At 40.2% G+C, this 21,176-nt stretch overlaps 1 protein-coding gene across 2 annotated transcripts in view; it reads left to right on the forward strand.

Moving 5' to 3' along the window:
- The window catches only part of plxna2 (plexin A2), a 225,532-nt gene that overhangs the window by 8,398 nt on the left and 195,958 nt on the right, over positions 1-21,176 (forward strand). Inside the window, exon 1 of one of the 2 annotated variants that reach the window (XM_088640138.1) lies at positions 4,036-4,298. The exons of the other annotated variant lie outside the window; for it this stretch is intronic. The gene's annotated coding sequence lies outside the window, so the exon portion shown is untranslated. Of the gene's footprint in view, positions 1-4,035; positions 4,299-21,176 lie in introns of those variants that run through there. 2 annotated transcript variants of the gene reach the window in all.

Below are 21,176 nucleotides of genomic sequence, written 5' to 3' on the forward strand. Positions count from 1 at the left end.
ATTTCATGGCTTTAGCCCTTGAAATTTTTGAAATTCTACCTTGGCAGATTCACAATTGTGTATTTTCCCATTTTTTTCTTTGGCTTCACCTTATGGTGAAATACAAAAAGAAATGTATGCAGAATTTATTAGGATAAACCTTCTGAAATTGAATTTCTGGAACAACGTGCCTTCATTTTGGCCATTAAAAATGTAATGAATTTGAATTGAGGTCTACAATAATTTCCTTTACTATACACATAGCTCCAATGTAACTGTAAGCACAGTCTACAAATCCCCCTGCACATCTTTGGTTCACTAAATTAAGATTGTTCCCAAGATCCTGATTGCAGTTGTAGATGAGAAACCCACAGGTCTAGTATACGTATAGTAACATGTACCCACCAGCATTTGAACTTTAAATTTTTGCTACAGTTTTCAAGTCAGCCGTGCACTTTACTTCAAAGATAGCTGCCTTTCCTGTCAGGAGGGAGCAGTCTTAACACAAATATTCTACCTTCAGCTGAGAAAACCAGAGATAAGAGCCCAAATTCATTCCTGAGAAAGATAACGTACAAAGAGACCTCAGACAAGCTTTTAGAACTGGCATTATTACACACACACACACACCCTGATAAACAGTTTCTGTAGCGTAGACCATAACCAATTGAACTAAAGCCTGATGAAAGGCATGAAAGCAACTTTAAAGCAGCAGCGAAACTGAATAAAAAGTGGTCAGTTCCTGAGTGGAAGCCTGTAGGAAACATGGGAAACTGATACAATGAAAAGGTGAGAGGGAGATAACAAGGTCAGTGAGTCACTTTGAGAAAATGTTAGAAGGGGGCTCAGCTCTAAGCCCCTTGTTTAGTTCAGACCTGGGGGATCAACACAGCATCTAGTGTGCTTTTTAATTTTGACTGAATTTGTTATTTACATAAACTAACACAATCAGAGTTTGCATTTTAACACTGGGGTTAGACAAAGATAACAAAGACCTGTTATGAATTTGAGTCCAGCCGATGGCACTCGCCAACGTCAACAGGTCTCCAAGCAACTTTGCTCTCATTGGCTGAGTGACACCAGGGATGGATTGGGATTGGATGGCCAGTGTTCTCTCCTTTTTCCTGCACACAGTGATTCCTGTTACTGGTTAAACAGATACCAGCTTGCGGAGACCTCTAATGCTCCTCTAACGGATGTTGTGAAGATTGCAACAATCTCACGTCGGCCAGCACCTGTGCAGGTGGGCTTGTCAGAGGAGCTTGTCTGTGGACGTACCTCTTTCTCTCTTCAGCGGTGCTGGAGAAGCAGGCCGCGGGCAGAGTCATATACAATAGGCGATTCTAAGTTAGACGAGCATAAATGTTTAATGAAATGCTTTTTTCCACATTTACAAACGACAAGATGGTTGCATAAATAAAACCCCTCTCTCCTCCTGCTGCCCCCTAAATCTCCAGCTACCGCCCCTTTCCTTGCAGTCGGCCCTTGAAGCACTGCTCTTGGCAGTTCATGCAAAGAAGAAAAAAATATTGTCCCTGAAATGGTGTCATATACAAGATATATGTGTGTCTGTGTGCGCATGCTAGGTTTTCTGTGTTCTCTCTTTCATTTGCTATCTAAGAGGAAGGTCATATTTTTGAGAGAATTACTGTTCCCCGGTGAGCCCATTGGGTGCTGAAATGTAACCTTGTCCTTTGCAGAGTGGAGCGTCACGGCGCTGATGGGAGGCTGGTGCTCAGAGGAGCGATATCAGAATTATTCCATTAGTGCATCATTAAAAAGTTGATTAGCTGCTAGAATAGCAGGCTGGAGGAGACGGGGAGTGTACCAGAAGCCACTGAGAGAGGGCATGATTGCAAAGCTTTGCTGCACACGTTTCCTAAGTAACACCCCCCTGTCTTTTAAATCAGAACTGTCTGCTTTTAGTTCAGAAAGCAAAAATATATATAGGTACATAATGAAAGGGATTGATAGGTTCCCAAATGACAATGGACAGTCTAGTTCAGCTTTACCTACTCTGAGATTTATAGTATGTCTGTAATTGAAGGTAAGGCTGTCAAAGTGTAAGAACATCTAACAGAGCTCTTCGGTGCACCCTCAAGTGTCGGATTGCATACCTGGATTTACACTGGTTAAATAAATTATCTAAAAAGCAATTTCATACATAATTCAGAGAACAACGCAAATATAGGTCAACAGTGTTGTTGTGGTTTTTTTTTTGCCTTTTCTGTTTACGTAGAATGACTTGTGAATTACAGTATCTTAGACACTTATCTGATGTGTGACAGCTTGGCATCTTGCAGCTGAGGAATGGAAATCCCTGTGTTGTCCGAGAAGATGTTGATTAAACATGACTGCACTGAAGTTCCTGCTCAGGGGTTGGAAAGGGATGGAGGGGCAGGTTTGTGCTTGTGAAAAGGAAAGAATCTGTCAGCTCGTGTGTTTATCTGCAACATACACGACAGTAAAGATGGTGAAACACTGTAGTTTACCAACACCTGGGGTGCTTAAGATTGAATTTGAGCAAATGTCTGTTATTCATTTTCTTTTTCAAATGAGCTGGTTTTCTGCTGCTTATCATAGTGACTGGTGAGCACAGAGTGGACTCAGCGTGTTGTTTTGGCAAATGCAGAGAAATTGCGATTTGCCTGTTTTGATTTACAAAGCTGTATTGCTGCAATGATCTGTTGGTCCTAGTGTGGCTGCAGGCTGCTGAAACTCCCTATAAGCATCCAGATAACGTCAGAACATCAGAAAGGTTACAAACATGAGGAGGCCATTTGACCCATCTAGCCTGGTTGGTGGCTTGTAGTTAATTGATTCAAGGATGTCATCCAGCCATTTCTTGAAAGCAGACAAAGTATCGGCTTCAACAACATTGCTGGGTAGCAGACTACCACACCTTATCCTCACATTCTCCAGCATCTTGTGAATCAAAATGATCAGAACGTAGCTGCAGTGTTCCCCTAACAGGAACCATAAAACTCCTTCAGAATTCAAGTCTTTTGCACTCCCAGCCCCACAAACAAAAATACCTCAAACATTTATAATGTATAATGTTTATATTTGCCGTTTAGGGATAGTTAAACTACCTGGGATTCCTGTTCAGCTGTCTCCCTCGTTTCCCAGGAACTGTGACACCCACATCAGCCGCCAGCATGGCTTGAAGCCACACTTGTTGTGTGGATCAACAGATTGGTGATAGTTCTCCGTATTAATGGAGCAAAAATGCTGCTCATCATTAAACTGTGGGCTGATACATAATGAGTTTCAGGTCATTGTTTTGATTTTATTTTCCCAAGATATGGGTACATTGTAACTGGGGGAAGAACTGCCTGTGTGATTCAGACAAAGCACTGAGGTTTCTTGCCCTAATAGTATTTAATTTTTAGTTTTAGCTTAATTAATTGCTGTATACCAGAGAGACGCAGACTAATTGACAGTGTAAGAATAGCCTTTTCCTCAGTGACCACTGCTACATTGGCAGAACAATACTTTGCAAACAGTGTACTGAAAAGCTTACATCAAATGGCAAACATTGGCTGGAAGAATTCTAAAGTGAAAATTCCCATTGCTTGTTTGCTTTATCCAGACTGTTTTGGTTTTGAATATGTACAGTATACGTCATATAGACAAGTCATGCCTTCAAATGCGACTTTGAAATTTCACACGCAAGCTAAAAAGACCAGAAACCAGAAACGTGAGTCTCGGATACAAGAAATTCTGTGTAACTGAAAGAGGAAAGCTCAGTACAGCTCAGTGGTGAAAAGACCAGTCCCGCCAACCCCTCACACACACACCCATCTCCATTCCATGGTGTGAACTGTTTGTTCAGGAGGGTGGAGGAGAAACGGAGTGGGAAAGTGAAGTGGACGGAGAGAGGGGGAGCAGGTAACAGCATGGCCCACGTTTGTTTGTTCGTATTCACCTGTAAGTTAGTTCCGTGCCGAGCCGACGCACTGTACAGTGCCTCCCATGGTGTCATTGTGAGTCTTCTCACAAATGGTGCAGCGCAGCCCGTGGCTGGTCTCAATGGCTGGAGCGTGAAAAGGTGTGAGGCGCACACACACCTGCTCCGCACCATACAATAGGAACCGCTCTGCAGTTAGAGCAGCAGGCGGCCCATCCCCTCAGCTATAGAAAAGCACATGTAAAGAACATCTTGCTTTTCTTTCCTCCACTGTTACTGTATCTGGGTGAAGAGACGCATACAGTAACTGAAGCCAGCCACAATAGAGAAACTGTGACACACCTGAAGAAGTGCGGTCGGCAACACATGTGCCCCATCACTGTGGCTGAAACGAGAACTAAGACTTGAGGTAAGAGATTTCAGCTTACATGCACTAGGAAATCAGAAAGTAATAGGTTTCATTACAGGATAAAAAGCTGGTGAGTTTTTATGACTCAGTGGATTTCTTTTTGTCTTTTTCATGATGTCCAACAGGATTTTTGTTTCCCGTGTTTGCTTGTGCGTTAGCTTACCTGCAGCCTTCTCTAAGGAAAGGCCATCGTCTGCAGTTGTGGATTTAGTTGATGGAAAGTTGTTAGTTGGTTGTGGCCTCCGGAAGGTTTCTATCTTGAGTAAATGAAAAGCAACACTCAAACAGGGATATGGGCTCACAAGAAGCTGAGAATGTGCCAGTTGTAAGGGGTTCTGTTTCACTATAAAATAAACTATACTGGATGATTGTTATTTGATGTGTAGCTATAGCCTTTTGCCGCACATGGTGACATTTCACAAAGGATGGAATAGCCTTGATCAACTCAGGTGCATTTAGAGCCCAACACTGTTATGCCTTTGAAATTGGTGCTGCCTGCTTTATGACTGTTCATTGTATGTTTATTGAACTTCAACGGGGTTATTGTATCTCTTCCCTTTGCCAAATGTTCGAGCAGCTGACCTCAGTCTCAGCTGTCACAGTGAAAGGTGCTGTCTGTGCTCAGGCCTGGCCTTAGTGGACTTTTCTGAGAAAACAGGAGCTGCTCATCAGACTTGTTTACTCTGTATGCCTGTCCGCTGGCTGCAGGACAGAGAAAAGGAGGTGGTGTGTGGAGAGAGGGGGAGGGTTACCCACAAACCCTGTTGAAAGACAGCATCCGGGAGCAGGCAGAAGGAAACAAAAACTTTGAACTGGAGAGAAAGAGCGAAAAAGAAGAATGTCACGTGAAGCTGCTAAGAAAGGTTTCTGATTGTTCTGTCTGGGTGACTTTGATTTCTGGAGGAAGGAAACGAAGTATTATTATATTGAAACGATATGCGAGGGGGCAGGCTGAGTGCAGGCTGTGCTGTATTTTGTCCCAGGGCTGAGTGGGATTCTCACGCTGCAGGGTGAGAGCGGACATCACGCCACAGCTGTAGGCACTGTAAGCCCAGTGTCCCTGCTCCGTGCTGGGGGAAGGAAGGTGGCCACCATAGGGACCAGTGACACAGGGCATGATTTCCCCTGTACAATGACTACAGTAATCAAACAGGCCACAATGAGTCTGTGCTTTGTGAGATTCGTTGCTTGTAATATACAAAGTCCTATTCATTTGCTTCCTTAGTATTAGATATCTGTATAAGTGATGAAATACAAATTTGAAGGGTTAGGGGGGTTGGGCATTAAAGTGGCAGATTATATCAACTGCCCCTTCCTGTTATTGCAGATTGTGCGTGTCATAAATCCTGTAAAATTTGGGTTGTTTGGCTCGCTAGTGATATTTCTGTGTGGAATTGTATTTTTCCCATTGACCAGCTCTTCCTGCACAACTAAAACAAAAAAGACCAATTTGTAAGCAGTGAAGTGGGAAATGTGTTAGTGTGTCCCTGTCAAAACACCTTTTTTACTGTCAAGGATTCCTTGTAAGCAGATGACCCCTAGAATCCAGATGTTTTCAGTTCAGATCTGAGTTTTGTCAGTAATCAACTGTATAATGCGATTCTCCAAGCTGAAACTGCATGTTATGTGGAGCCCAGACAGGTTTAAGAAAATCCACTATCAGTAATCTTAGGCAGTGGCTGTTGGTCAACACTTTATTTCTACATGAATCTACTCAAGTCAGCATGTCAGGATGTGCCACAGCATCGCCTCTAATTCCTGGACAAGGAATTTGATTGGAATCTGTCTTGGGCTCCTGGGTGGCTCAATGAGTAGGGGCTTGCTGGGATTGACACAAACTCCCCTGTCAGGCAATGTGGAGCTACTGTAAGTGTGTATCAAGTGGCTGATTTAGAAAGTAGGTGTGTTGGAGTGCAACAGACACTCATTCCCTTCTACAGGGGTTGTGACAACAAGCTGCGCTTGTGAAAACCTAAATGGCTATTCCATATTTATTAAGAATAACCTTTATTTTACATAGCCTCATTCATGGTGCATCATATTTATTGAAAGCCTGTTTGATGTCTTTAGCCCACATTTTTTGCCCTAAATGTGGTCCAATATTATTGAGAAGTGTTATTGAATATTTATAATGACTTTGGTGGAAGAAGTATACAGTAGGTTCCTTCTTTCAGTGCCTCTGAGTAGAGAATTTGACACAGCATCTCTCCCTTACCCTATTATGAAATCAGCTGATTCCTTTGTTTTTAAGTACACAGCCTATCAGGCCCTTTATTTTGCCTGTTCAGTACGTTTCATCTTTTACAAGTCCTATAATTTCAGTAGATTCGATGCCACAAGCACCGTTGAATCAGCTAGTATTTATTCATTGCTTTTAGATTGCCAGTGAACAGAATCATAAAAAATAAAGGAAGGCTTTTACTGCAGTTTTTCTTCTATACATCAAGCTAATGAGAAATCCCAGTGGTGTAAACCCTTCAGTGAGTATGAGTGAGGTCTGTGTGTGGTGGCAAAGCTAACCACACTCACCAGTGGCGATGGACCTGATGAAGTTTTGGATGGTGTTTCCGAGTCCCAGATGGCTCCCTGTATTAAAAAAAGATCAACTGCCCCTTTTTTTTTAAGCAGATGCTAATTTTAATCTTTTCACACACTAGAAATCTACATGCACAGATTTGTCTTTGATCAGACTTAATGTAGGGAGAGTGTCGGCTGCATACCAAAACCCTGCGCTTTTCATCTGCTCAGAATACTGCGAAGCCGGGCACCGGAAGGCGTTTGAACGGAGGGATGATTTTAATGCTGTCAGACAGTGCTGCCCTGTTGGAAGCTGAGAACGCCGAATTCTCATGCTTTCGTTTGTACAGAACAACAGGTACAGTTCTGTTGCATGGATTACGATTTAGAATCAGCCTCTCCGCTAGAATTTTAACCTTACAATGATGGATCCTTACTCAGCGCTGAAGGCTTGAAAATAGGGAGCATTGCTGTCACAATCTGATCTTCCATGCAATAAAAGGAAGAGAAAGGGGAAGAGGAACCATCTCCCATCATCAGTTGTTTCAGTAATTGAGAACCAGCCCTTTCCATGTATCAAGGCTATATTTTCCAAAGGCCATTTTCTAACAACTGCAATAATGCTCAAAAAGAAAATAAATCTCAAGGTCCAAAGGGGAACTTCAAACCTAAGTGACATCACAAAAGCATGTGATGCTATTTTTTTTAACAGTTCTTCAGGTTTTATTATTAATAATAATAATACAGTATGTTGTTCCTGTTGTTGTTACTTATTGGCTTTCACCCTAATGGGTCCATGACTGTTTTGCATACAATATATGAATTATCCTCTGCACCAGCAACCCAATTACACAACAAATCAAATACAGAAATGAGAAACTGCTTCAACAATTGAATTAAAGGGGAAAATCGGGGAGGTCAGACTGTACAAATCGAGAATGGGATTGAGCCAAGACATTTATGAGAGTACCATGATGATCTTAATGACCAAGTAGTTAGGACCTTGTTTGAACATCTTAACCAAAAGATGGTACTTGCTATAGCACCTTGTCCACCACAGTCACCATACTAGGGCATTGGTTTGAAAAATTTCACCAGCGTGACTTATAGCAGCAAACTGGTTTCCCCTGGTTTCCTTCTGCCCAGTGCTGACCAAGCCCACCCTTACTTAGTTTCTGAGATCGGAAAGGATCAGTCTACTGTACATGTCATTGATGCTGCTGATTAGACAAGAAGTTCCATTAGTTTGCATGAAGCTGCAGAGTCTCGTTCTGTTCTGTATAGATCTGTGTTATACTGTAGTGTTCTTTGGTAACTGCACAGCCTTTAATTTACTTTCAACTGATGCACAGCACTCTTGGCAGCCAGATGCAATATATCACCTTTGATATTTTATGTACAGTTGGGCCCTAGTGACCTGTACAGGAACTAGAATTGATTGTGCTCATATTATTTTTCAAGAGCAGAGGTCTTTGCAGGTACAGTGAGTGTCGTACTGACAGTGATAACAGTACCCACCGGAAAAGGTAGGAGAAACAAGGCTGAATTGTAGGAAATATATAGTAACTGAGTAAGAAAATATTTGATTTCGGCTTGGGTTATCCAGGGTCGTATCTTACTTTTCCACATCTTCCTATACTTTATCACGATTTAACTAATGTTTACTACACTGCTTTTAACATGTTAAACCACAGTGACCTTTTGTACTTAACGCGGCACTATAAAGTAATATCACTTCAATACATGTTTTTTTTGCACACTTTTATATAGAGCACTTACCTTGTCCATTCTACTGTGCTTTTGTGCAGGTTGTCAGCTTCTTATGATCTCCTGGTCTGACACATAGGTGGAACACTTCAAGCTTGTTGCTTTCCATCCATTTATTCTGCTGGTCTCACATGCGGAGGTTAAGCCTTCAGCAGTGCACTGTATTCCACCTGCAATGAGCAGTGAATAACACATGACTGCATTTGCAACAGACAATACAATATTCCCAAGGCTTTCATTAACACACTCTAGGTCACTTTGACTTTCCTAAAGATTCAGGCTTCGGGGGAACAAAACAGCCATGCACATACAGATGCTGTATAATGTGTTCTTTTTTCTAACTTGCACTAAACTACAGCTTGCTTTGTGATGTATAGTAGTCATTCACGTTTTTACAGTATGTGTCCTTTGTAATTCTGCATGGGCTTGAACATGAAGATTCCCTGTATGTCACCTCTACTAAGTCTTATTGACAAGTACAATATCCAGACAAAGCCTCTGGACACAATATAGAAGTGTGAGAAGTGTGTTTCTGATCTCATGTCTTTATAAAATCCAGGAAGATTAACATTGGGTACATGGCAATAACTAACTTAATATGTAGTGTAGCTATGCAGTATATCTGTATGTGTATAAGTTGCTGTTTGAGGTTAATTCTCAGTGTGATGCTATTAATCTTACTGACATCTCCTAAAACAGATCTTTAGGGGGTTAATGAAGAACATTTTATCTTTATTTCTTTTGCAGATGTGGCCTTGTAAAATCAGAATTTTTACAAGAACAATATTCTCATATTCAAACAGCTCACAGTAGGCTATATATTCTTCACTGCAAGAGCAATAAATCTCTTTCCCTGCAATCGGGAGGCTGTCTGTGTTGTGGATACTTACAGGAAGGCATTTTTCCATCCTAGTCCAACTTTTTCATCCTGTAAATGTTTCATACAGTGCAGTCAGGAAACCATGAATGTGTGTTCCTGGCTGGAACTGTTTCTCTGAACTGCATCTGACCTCTTCATCGCTCACTGAGTCAGGTGTACTTGGAATAATGGCAGCCATAGTGGGAAGATCTGACCCTTTAAATCAAACTAAATCATTCTCATAGACAATTAGAGAGAATTCAGCAAAGTAACTTAACACATTTCTTCAATGAAAAACAAGGTTAGTTTTAAAGACTCTGATTAAAATGCTTTGCACTGTGTGTTTACAGTATGTGGTATCTTATATGATACAAATGTCAGCTCAGAAGTATCAGTGTTTTGGTTTTAGTAATTTTCTGTTTGTCCTTATACAGTAGCTCTCTTCTTTCAAGACACCAGTTCCATAATACATTTATTTCCAGACATTTGTGACACATTTTCATTTTATTTCGATTTGTATTTTACTTGGAAATCTCACACTCTTGTGGAACATTCTTAGACATCTTAGACATTAGTTTGTATGTTGTAGCATCAACAACTAACACAGAGCCTCCTCTGTTTTTTTATTCTACTATAACAACTTTGACTATTGTTATTAATACAGGTTTGTTTGCATGAGAAGAAGCCAAGCTTATCCTGTAGCAATCCTTAAGTTACACTCATCAGAAACTTCAGATCCCAATCATGAAAACTTAATGTAAAATATACATAAACAGCCTGCATGAAGTGCAGTAGTAGTAGCTAATCCATCACATTTACCAATCAAACCTAATCGGCTCATTGTCAGGTGTTTCTTGTCATTAACATCATTTGTTCTCCATAAGTTAACAAGCTACCTCATGTACTACAAATCACAGAATATTAGCAGTATTAACTTTAAACAAAATTGCAGTAATTTCAGGAGAAGAGCTATATAAAATACAATGCAATGTCTCAGGCTTTTGCGCAACAATGTATACAAGCTAATATCGGTGCATGCTATACACTGTATAAATCATAGCACTGGATGCAATTCATTTGCTGTGTTGATTATACATGTGTTATGCTCAGCAAGGGGTGTCTGTGCCTTCAAGTGCATTTTTGCTGGCTGCTGAATCTGCCAGCTATGAGCTGTGCTATACTGTACTTTAACTGTTAAACGAGAGAGTTCAACCCCTGCCAAACAGCAGATCTTTAATTCTAGTGTGACTAATGCAACTAATCCCCTACAGTGTCATTACCTTCTCTCATAGCCGGATATTGAACTAAGAAACAAGCTGGAGATTCTGTTCTGTCACCTCTCATGAAACGACTTGGCTATTGTGGACTTCTCCCTTTTCTGGAAAAAGAGCTTTATTTTCATACCATTCTTCAGGAGCAGGGTGTTCTGTCTGACGTAAGGGAGTTGAATATTGGTAAACAGGTCTTTAAGTATGCTTTTAATCCAGCTAGGGGTTGGATACTACACAGACCACTGCCGTAGAGATAGCATTAGAAAGAAGAACAAAATAATGAGGATATGGTGCATTGAAACAGATTTTGTTGGAAGTCCCTTGTGGTTTGGGGAGGCAATTAATGTATAGTTTCATGAAAAGCTCCTGACTCTTCTCTTAAGTGCCAGTTTACCACCTTCATGTCATTAATGACTCTATTACTTTGATCTGTACAGATTGTAGAAATTTAGTATGTGCAGCCTCACCTTTTAGACACCGCTCTGCAGAGAATGGCCTGTCATTACAGGGTGTTTCTGAACCTCCACTGTGAAGATTGTTTTGCTCTTTTTGTTCCTTCTCCTGCATTAATCTGACTTTTAAATCCTTGCAGTGTAAGGCTGTTTTTTTTCATCCCGCTCATATACTGTACTTACGTCGTCAGCATCATTTTCTTTTTTTTATTTTGCTGAACATCTCAAGGGGCCTGTTTAAAAGCATCAGATGGAAAGGAGGAAATTTAAACAACTTTCAGAGGCAGTTGAGCTCCTGGGGATGAATGGCCGTCTGGGAGCACATCAATTTTAGGTCTTTTTCTGAGCAAAGTTAATGACTCTCTGACAGCTTCTTAGTTAATAGTGGCTAAAAGCCTGGCTATCATTATTCCATTTTGCTATTGTATTCTTCTACATCTTATTCATAATAATACTTTCTACTTTTTGATTACCTTTTTTACACTTGTTGAAAGCTCACTTTCCCTATTACACTGTTTTCCTCCCCTGCTTGACTCAAACATTATCTATGCTTCTTGCACTCAGCTCCTCGTACTTGTGTCCTTTTTACTTGTTACTCAACTGACTTTTTCTAGGAGGGACTGGATATGTCTGAATAGAAGCAAATGCTAAAAATGCGTAAACTTCATACATACAGTCACCATTGCACAGATATTGCCCATGCCAAAGGCTATCCATTTATGCATATTAACCTGTAAAAAAATACACTTTTCTTATGTATGTTTCTTATGATATTAAAATTTATGGTTTAAGCTCATGTTTTAAGGACTCCAATGATGAGAATCGATAATAATCATTCTAGGAATTATTTTGCCACACCCTCACACTGGTTACTTGAAGTTCAAAGCCACCTGGTAATAAATAATAATAACTCTGGTCATACAGTGTGCTCAAAACACCGACTTGCAGCCTGGTGATATTTCGAATGGATTTCACCTTGCGTTGTCAGAAACTCTCCACAGTCTGACGTAAAGCAAGGCTTCAGAGTGACCCATTAAAAAAAAAAAAGAATAAAAAAAGAGAAAGGAGTAATTTATGAGTAGGCTGTGACATATAGGAGAAGGGTCATCCGGGCTAGTTGGCGTATCTCCCTGTCCCTGCCTCCCCTGCTATGAATCTTATTAATATACGTAGTGTGGCAGACACTGATGGAAACTGGTTGCTTTAGTGGAAACCATGTGTTTAGTGTAGTTAAGAGGGAGGAAAAGTGACAGTTACAGAACGGCTGTTTGGGTGCCTTTTTTGTTGACAAATGTTGGCCTTTTGCAGAAGGTATTTACAGAAGCCCTTCTGCGAAATTTTGTAATCCCTGCTGTGCATGACTCATTCTGAGAAGGCATATTCCCAGCTCCAGCAAGTCTATTAGAACCAGGCGTGAGCGTTCAGCGTGAATATTTGCAATTGTAATCCTAGATAAACAGCTATAAGCATTGCTGTAAAGCCTAGAGGTGTTTGATTAAAGCAAGACCAAAAAACAAGAAAAAAAAGTAAAACAAAGCAAGTTACATTTAAATTTACAAGATTATATGGCAATCGAATAAAATTTTTAAGTTCCCTTTAGGTTGTGTGTATTGTATGAAGGTGTTGGAGTATCATTTTAAGGGACATGCATTAGTAAAACAAGATCAAACTTGCTATTAATAATATATACAATATAAAGTATATGATGAAGTGCAGTAAAGTGTATATGCACAGTATTTATAGGGCAAGCATAACGGTAAAATGGAAAAGAACTTTACAGTATGGCATATGCAATGATGATACAGTATGGCACAGTACAGGATCTCCTTTAGAAGGTCATTTCAGCTATGATGTCCGTCACTGTACTTTACTTTTAGCACAGTACCGCGGCTCCTTAGCCACTGCTGATGCAGCAGCCTGTCACTTTTGTCAGTTTTGTTTACAGAAAACATTCTGCAGATAACAGCGGATGGAGAGCCTGCTAGATTAATTGGATTGGTGTCTAATTGATTTTTACATGATGAGCGAGCCGTTGCTGGCCCAGCATGTGAGTGGGAAATAGTTTCTCGGCGATGGCTGCTGTTCAGGACAGGCTTTTCCTGTCACAGGGAAGGGTGGCGGGGGAAGCGAAGAGCAAACCTCAACAGCTAGGAGAAATGGAAATTGGCACCGAGAGCTCGGTGCGCGGGGCACGGGCCGGGGCTCAAGGGTAGTGCAAGCGACCACTGGACGTTCAAGCACTGCCGTAGTTGCCAACAAGCCTGTGTGTGATCTAAATAACAGAAAGCCAGCTTTTCACAAAAGGCCTTAATTATAATGCAATGTTCAAGCTTATCTCTTCAGGAGTCCTTTTTAATCAAAGAAGCTCAATAATGTAACCAAAAAAAAGAAAGAAAAGAATTTGGCAGCTGTAAGCCAGGTCTTAAAAAACAATTAGCAGTTGCAAATTGTGAAAGTATAAAGGAAAAGAAAAGTGGTGATGTTGCGAATGTTTTTTAAAAAATAAAGGATCTAGTCTGAGTGATTCTCTGCTGTGGTCCTCTTGTGACTCTTTGTTATGCAATGGTATTGGATTTGGATACCATCCTTTTGCATTGGCACAATTAAGTAACATTTGGCTGTGTTGGCTTAATTGTCAGAAAAATCTCAAACTCACACTCTTTCTCACACACACACAGACACACACACACACTCTCTTTCTCTCTGCCTGTCATGCAAATCCAAATAATTATGTGAGTGTTCATGTGCCAGTTTAGGAGGAGAAGGTTTGCTGCATTGGGGGGTTTTGTTCTGATGGGCTTATCTCTCCAGCTGGACTGGCGGACCACAGAGTTTCTCTTCTCCAAATCAAAATCTCCCCCCCCCCCCCACCTCCCCCAACACTCCCTCTGTTGCGTGGCCAACTGCTCTGGTGAGCAGTTTACAGTCCCCTCCAAGCAGCAAAGCTTTGACTAGATACTTGCTCTAATCATAATGTGATAAAGATCAGGATGTGTGGATCACGATGTCACGCTCCCTGTTCCCCACCATAGTCTTGGTGGGCTTTTTTGTGGGGTTCAGGGGTATTTAGTGGTGTATTTTTGAAAACCTTCGCCTTCTCCAGCACGCCAAAGTAAACGTTTAGGCAAATGTTCCGACAAACAAGCTGCTTCGATTGCTCTGCTGGTGCTTTGGATTTTCTGTGGCTGATTATTTGACAGAAGGTTTAGTTCAGCTTGGGAGGCAGCAAAAGGCTGAGGTCAAAGCAGATTGGATACGCCTGCAGTTTGGTTCTTGAAACCAGAAGAAAAAGCATAGCTCTCCCTCCACACTTCAGGGCTTGGCTTTTTGGCAGCTGTGGCGAAACACTTGGTTTCAGAAAGCATTTATTGGGAGTGGGTTCTTCCTACTGAATGCTTCCTCTATGTAAATCTAAAGTTGTTAAAATTATAGAGTGTACTAATTAAACCTCATTGGGGACAGTGTTTGGTTTGGGTTACCACATTCTTGGTGCCTTAGAAGCAACCCGACTAAGTCCCGACCTGAAAGGAATTTGAAGCTCAGAAATTAATGGAACTAAATAAGTTTAATCTTACAAGGGGAATTATACATTTCCTGAACACACACATGTACTGTATAAGTGTTGACAAAATCAATCCAGAGAACGTCTTCAAGAGCAAGAAAAATACCGGGGAACATCCTCAAGATCAAGAAAAATACCAAGGCCAGGTAATAAGTCTTTGGCTTGTGGTCTTTGTCCAGCATGATGGAGAAGAAGACAGGATCTCAAACATTGCTGAAATTGAACTGCTAAGCTAAGATGAGAAATAAGACATTCTGATTGAACATTGCAGATGGCCATGTTCTGTATTTGGCTTTTCTTGCCTTAGTTCAAAAACAGCCTTCCGTCTTTCCTTATTGATTTAGACATACTGTAGATAAACATCAGTCCCCACAATTTCATGCACAAAAAGCACTGTACAAGAACGTCCTGATTGTCTGAATGAGCCAGGCTTCAGTCTATGTCACACTCCAATCTGGTTGTTTATAGTCCCATGAAGAGTTTATGACTGAGTCAGAAATCATTGATGTGCTATTTCATTTTATAAATGTGAAGTCATGAACTACTGGCTTGGAGGCAAAAAGAGGTTTTTGTTATATGAGGATGCACACATGCCCATGTGGAAAAGCTTGTTGACTTTCAGAAGCCAAAGTGCTGTGTATGCATCTTCAACTGTAGTCTGAAATTGGCTAGTTTTGTAGATGTAGATAAAGATGAGTAGTAACAATCCATTTGCTTGTTCCCAATATTAATTGAATTTGGTTTGTGTGTGTAGAAAATAAATATATGGAAGCCATAAGAATTATTATAATAGCTTTGCATAGATTTTTTTTTCTTGGTCATTTCAAATTTCTTTTTCTCCCCTGCTGTCTCTCCTCTATAATGCAGGTTTCTGAAATAACACTAATAGCAATGTTCTCTCTGCATGACAGAGAACTAAAATGAGAAGAGACAAACAGTCTGACTGTGACAAGCTTGTCACTGTATTGACTGACTAAATGAGCAAAAAGAAGAAGTGGATTTGTGTTTGGATGTTGAGGGTGGCAGAGAGAGTTACAGTGATTTTCATATCTCTTCAGGGTTAGCATCGGACAGCAAATTGGAATAATTATAGTGAACCACTTACTGTAAATCTTCCTTGCTGACAGCTTTCTGTATTTCACCTTGGGTTGAAGAAATGGTTTACAGACACACCCATGGCCACACGCTTGGACAAGAGCATAGAATTCTTTTCATACTGTAGCTGCTCCCAGACTATTCTTTTTTTTAAGTGTAGCATACTTAAAAAAAAGGCAAATTAATAGAATAAATGACGTGGTTGTGCTTTAAAAAAATGAACTAGGCTTTGATGTCGGAAGTTTGAGTATTACATTTTAACACAGTGGTCTTGTACAGAGAAGCTCTGATCCCTCAGACGTCTCACTGGTAGTGAGATTGAGAGTTAATCCTAAGAAAACCACGGACCTTAATATATCTACATAATAATATCATTATCAGTTTTGAAAGATTACATTATTGTATAATTATATTTTAATAGAAAAGTGGTTTATATCTGTGAAGGTTATTCCAATTTAAAAAAAATAAATTGAAATTCCCTGAAAGATGAAAACAAGACTTGATTAACCTGTTCTACAACTGTTAAGAAACACAGAACATTTAAACATGCACCTTGCCAGGTGCAGGCATGTTTAAGTTACATATTATAATTACTCTAACCGACAGCTTATACTGTTGGAGCTGAGCAAAAAAGATCTTTTAGTGAAAGTGCATCCATTGTATCCACAGTGTGGTGAATTGAAATTACTGTAGAAAACTGGTTTGAAAACATGCTAGTGGAAATTTGTCAGGATTTTCACATGCCAGTTGGGAGGAATCTGTACATGACTATGTTGACGTCTCACTTTTTGTGGTGTCATGTGGAATCATATGAGGCACAGATCTACCCTGGTTTAATAGCTGGCCTCCCGCCACTGCATGACAATAGCTGCTCATATCATTCTCGCTCTTCATCTGTAAGACAAAGTTCAGACTTAAGTGTTATGGGTGTTAAATGCAGACGTGTATGTTGGTGTAGCTGGCATGGTGAGATTAGACATTGATCCAGTTTGGTTGGATTTTTGAGGGGAACTGCAGAGCCCTTTTAGATAGATAGATACTTTATTGATCCCGTGAGGGAAATTGCAGTGCAACAGCAGCTTAACACAGACAACACAGCCACAGTGTAACGAATTATACAATAATAATAATACAATACATACAATACAATCAGTACAGTGAGAAATGCACTAAGAAGAGTTACTCACAGTCCAGAACATACAAAGAACAAACCAGAACAGAACAGTACACAAAAAAGTCGTATTGCACAATATGAATATAAATATAAATGTATTGCACAGGTCCCTGGCATATATTGTACAAAAACGGTTGTAAACGGGAAAAGAAAAAGAACAGATGTATCAGTTTACTGTTCAGTCCAGAAACAGGTCACTTTCAATGTTGCCTCTGCCCAGACGCAAGGTGGATGCGTTGTACAGTCTTATGGCAGAAGGCAAGAATGACCTCCTGTAGCGCTCCCTGTTGCACCGTGGATGAATCAGTCTATTGCTGAACGTGCTCTTCATTTCTACAAGCATGTCATAGAGGGGATGGGAGACGTTGTCCATGATGGCCTCTAGTTTGGACACCATTCTCCTCTCAACCACTACCTCCAGGGGGTCTAGGCCAGACCCAATGACAGAGCTTGCTCTCCTGATGAGCTTGTTCAGCCTGTTAGAATCCACTGCTCTAATCCCAGTGCCCCAGCCCCTTTAAAAAGTTACTGTAAGATCACACTTGAAATAAAAATGGAAATGACTGCCTTTCTCTCATCAGTGAGACGAAAATGAAAGAACACTTAAGGATTTCAGCTGCTGATGATCCTACTGGCTCCTGTTGAATAATTTCTTGACTAGTTTGCAGTCTTAATGTTTGTTTTATTTTACTCAGAGAGCTGGAAGAGCAGAGGATCCTTGTTAAAATATGCTTGGCAAATTCCCTTGTGGTCATCCCAGGTTCAAGTTGTTTTTAAAATGCAGTGAAAATGAAAGACCAGCTCTGATCTTGTTTGTAATCGTCCTTGATGACGACTGCAGTGAACAGTGATCAGAGGTCTAGAATTAGTCATCTAGCATGTTGATTTCCTGTTTTTTAACACAATGGAAGTGTTAGAGAATATATACGAAAACCTCGGTCCATTCTCCCTGAGAACTGAACTGCCGTTGACATACTGTAACAGGGTTCATTGCTCATGCTTCTGGCCCTTTTAATTGTGCAGATGCTGAGACAAACATAAAAGCCTCCCTGATCAAATGCTCCAGAACAGGAAAAAAATAAAGATAGAGTATATTTGTGAAAGGTAGCCTGAACATTTTTTATATTTTAAACTCCTGTGCCTTTTTTAGAATGTGTGCATTTGCCACAGAAAAGCTGATGGCTTGTCTGTTAAATAACAGATTGAGGTCTGATGGGAAAAGAATGGGCTATTACTTTAGCATTCAGTGTTCACGCTGAGACAAAAGATATTATAAATATCACTATAAGATGACGGAAGATGTGGAAAGCCTTTCATTATCTCCAGAGGGAATGTCAGTGAAAGGAATAAAGACTAATTGACTTCCCTCCTATGTACTAATCGTTTTTTCTCTCTCAGTCTTTATGGAACACTGTTTTTTCTAGTTTTGATGCACGAACAACAACACAAAACAGGGTGAATGTAAAGGGTGAAAAAACTTTGTAGTAGGTGCTCTCTCAATGTATTAGATGATATTTTATTATAATGCCTTGGGTTTTGTTTTGATGTTTAAGGGTGTAGATTGTGACAATCTTCCTTCAGTATTTTTTAACCTTCTGTGCCTGGTGCAGGATGTATCTTGTGATTTTATGTAATGCAGCACTTAAAAATGCCACATTAGTGAAAAACTGTCCAAAACTGTGCCAACATCAATAAAGACCAAGTTTACAGGAGTACCTTGTGTTTGGATGACTTGAAAAGAAAAATTTAATTAAACACCCTTGGAAAATGAACATGCCTTATTGCTGTTTTCCATTTAAATCCCTGTACCTTTTGGAAAGCTCATGGCTTACGTTATTGTGACACAGATCTCCTCCTCTTTTTTTCTTTGGCATTCAGTGGTGTGCCAGGCCTTACGTAGGGAGATTAGCTCTTACAATTCAGCTTCAAGAGTCAGACACCACAGTTGCCAAGCTCCATGGAGCAATGGGTGTCTGCACTTACAGTAAGAATGGGTGAGCTGAAATGTGACACGGGTATCCGGAAGAATAGGTTTTGGTAGTGAAGGTTCTATGTTGAAAAAGTGTAACTCTGGCAAATGAGGAGTGGAAAGACAAATGTGTGGCTAATTTGCTATTTTGTATATTTATCACAAAAGCTGACAGGAATAAAGTTGCTACAGTTGCTTCTCCCATTGTGACCTCTGTGTTTGCATTTAACATCAAGATGATATCACTCTTCAAACACTGCAGAGTGGCACCTGGACTGATAAAGGGTATGAGCAGAGCCCCATCCAGAAAGTCAAGCTGTTTTTCCTAGCAGAATCTCCAGTCAGACACAGGCGTAGACATCAGAACCTTTTATTTGTTGTCATCACCTTCTGCTGTTTGCAACTTGCTATACAGTATATTGACAGTGGCACACAGCTAGGATTGTGTTACTATACAAGTGGATTTTGCTACCATCCAGATGTGCTAATCGACATATGAGTAGCATACTTTATTTAGTCCTTTGGGTTAAACAATTGCTTTTCATTGCCATTGTATTTTCATCAAAGCACACAGTACATTATTTCTTTCTTTGCACCTGTTAGCTTTGTAGGAAAAACAAAGACCAGTTCATACTGTTACAAATCAATAAATACACCAAATGCACAGGTGCAGTCCTCTGACAGAACTATAATGTGTACATAACTTTGCACATTATTATAATTTATTTACATTTACTTAAAACAAGATGAACACTCACCAGCCAAAATATTAGGTCCTCCCACAGAATAATGTGCTGAGCCTTAGTGTGCAACAAGAACAGCCTGAAGGGTTCTGGCATGTGTTGCACAAAGTCCCTCCATTCATTCAAAAACATGGCCTTTAGATGAGGTTGTGATAATGGTAATGATAATGACATGAGGGATTATACTGCTATTTCCACCTGTTCCACCAGCTTCCTGAACATGATTCTGTTGCTGGGAATCTGTTTCTATCTGTTTTGGCTGGGAAAGGTGATAGAAGGAAGTCTTATCATCCTCAATCCAACCAAAAGTGAAAAAAATGTCTATCATTGTGGCTGATCCTAATAATGTGGCCAGTGTGTGTATGATGGAATTCTGCAAGTAAATGGCCTTTCTGTAGGAGAATCTTAACCACTTCTTTCTCTGGCCCTTTTTTTCCTGAACCACAATGAAGTGCGAATGAAAACAAAACAGTCGTTAAATTGATTGTAATTTGGTCCTGTTCCTGCACCAGCAATATACCGAATGGAGGTGGAAAGCTATTAAGCAGGAGCCTCAGGGATCTGCTCTTGTCTTTACAACAAGAACATTTATACTCTGCCTTAGGTCTACCAACAGCTCAACAGGAGTTACAATTAGAGGTAGGGAATTTTGGCCAGATATTTCCCATTTTTTAATAAACATGATAGGAAGGTAACAGTTGTACGTTGCTGTTGAATAATGAGGTCAGGCCACCCTGAAGTAGATTTCAAAGATAAGCAGCAACTGTCCACCCTCACTCTTCTGTGAAAACTGGAGGAAGAAAGACAATTAGAATGGGGAAATGGATTTCCTGTTAGGACAAGTTGGTTTCTTTACAAACATTAGACAATCCAACACTGTTTAACATGATTCTCAACCATTTGAAAATGTCAAACCATCTCTAAGTCACCTGAAGCAAAGAACTTGAAATTGTATACACACAGTTGATTCAGCGTAAGCTTCTTGTTACTGTGTAAAAGGCCATTTCATTTTAGGGCTTAGAGACCTAATCGTTCCCCCATTTAGCAAAGCAGATTACATGTACTTACACTACACACTTGTTTGGATTAGTAAGAAAGACCCAAGGAAGTATCAGGCTACTTTGTGCTTCAGTGTTGACATATTGAAAGCATTTGTTAAGACAACTAAAAAAAACTCTTCCATTGTACTGTACATAAAGAAGACTTTCCATTACATTAGATTGCAAGGCATACTGTAAGTGTAAAGATAAGCCAGAAATGGCCTGCGGCTGTTGTTTCTCTGTGTTGGTACCAATTGATGCACAACATGCATGAACATGCAGCTTAGAAGCATTTTTCATTAAACTTCTACCTTGTTTGCACGTAATACAGTTCTGTGAGTACAGTAGCTGTCATTCACTCCCAGAGTTTTGGAGTGGTGCAGAGGAACTTTGTATAAGCATGACCGTAATGCTGACAAATTTCCCCTG

The sequence above is a fragment of the Lepisosteus platostomus genome, chromosome 7, assembly GCF_059453375.1.
Source record: "Lepisosteus platostomus isolate fLepPlt1 chromosome 7, fLepPlt1.hap1, whole genome shotgun sequence".
Taxonomy (NCBI): domain Eukaryota; kingdom Metazoa; phylum Chordata; class Actinopteri; order Semionotiformes; family Lepisosteidae; genus Lepisosteus; species Lepisosteus platostomus.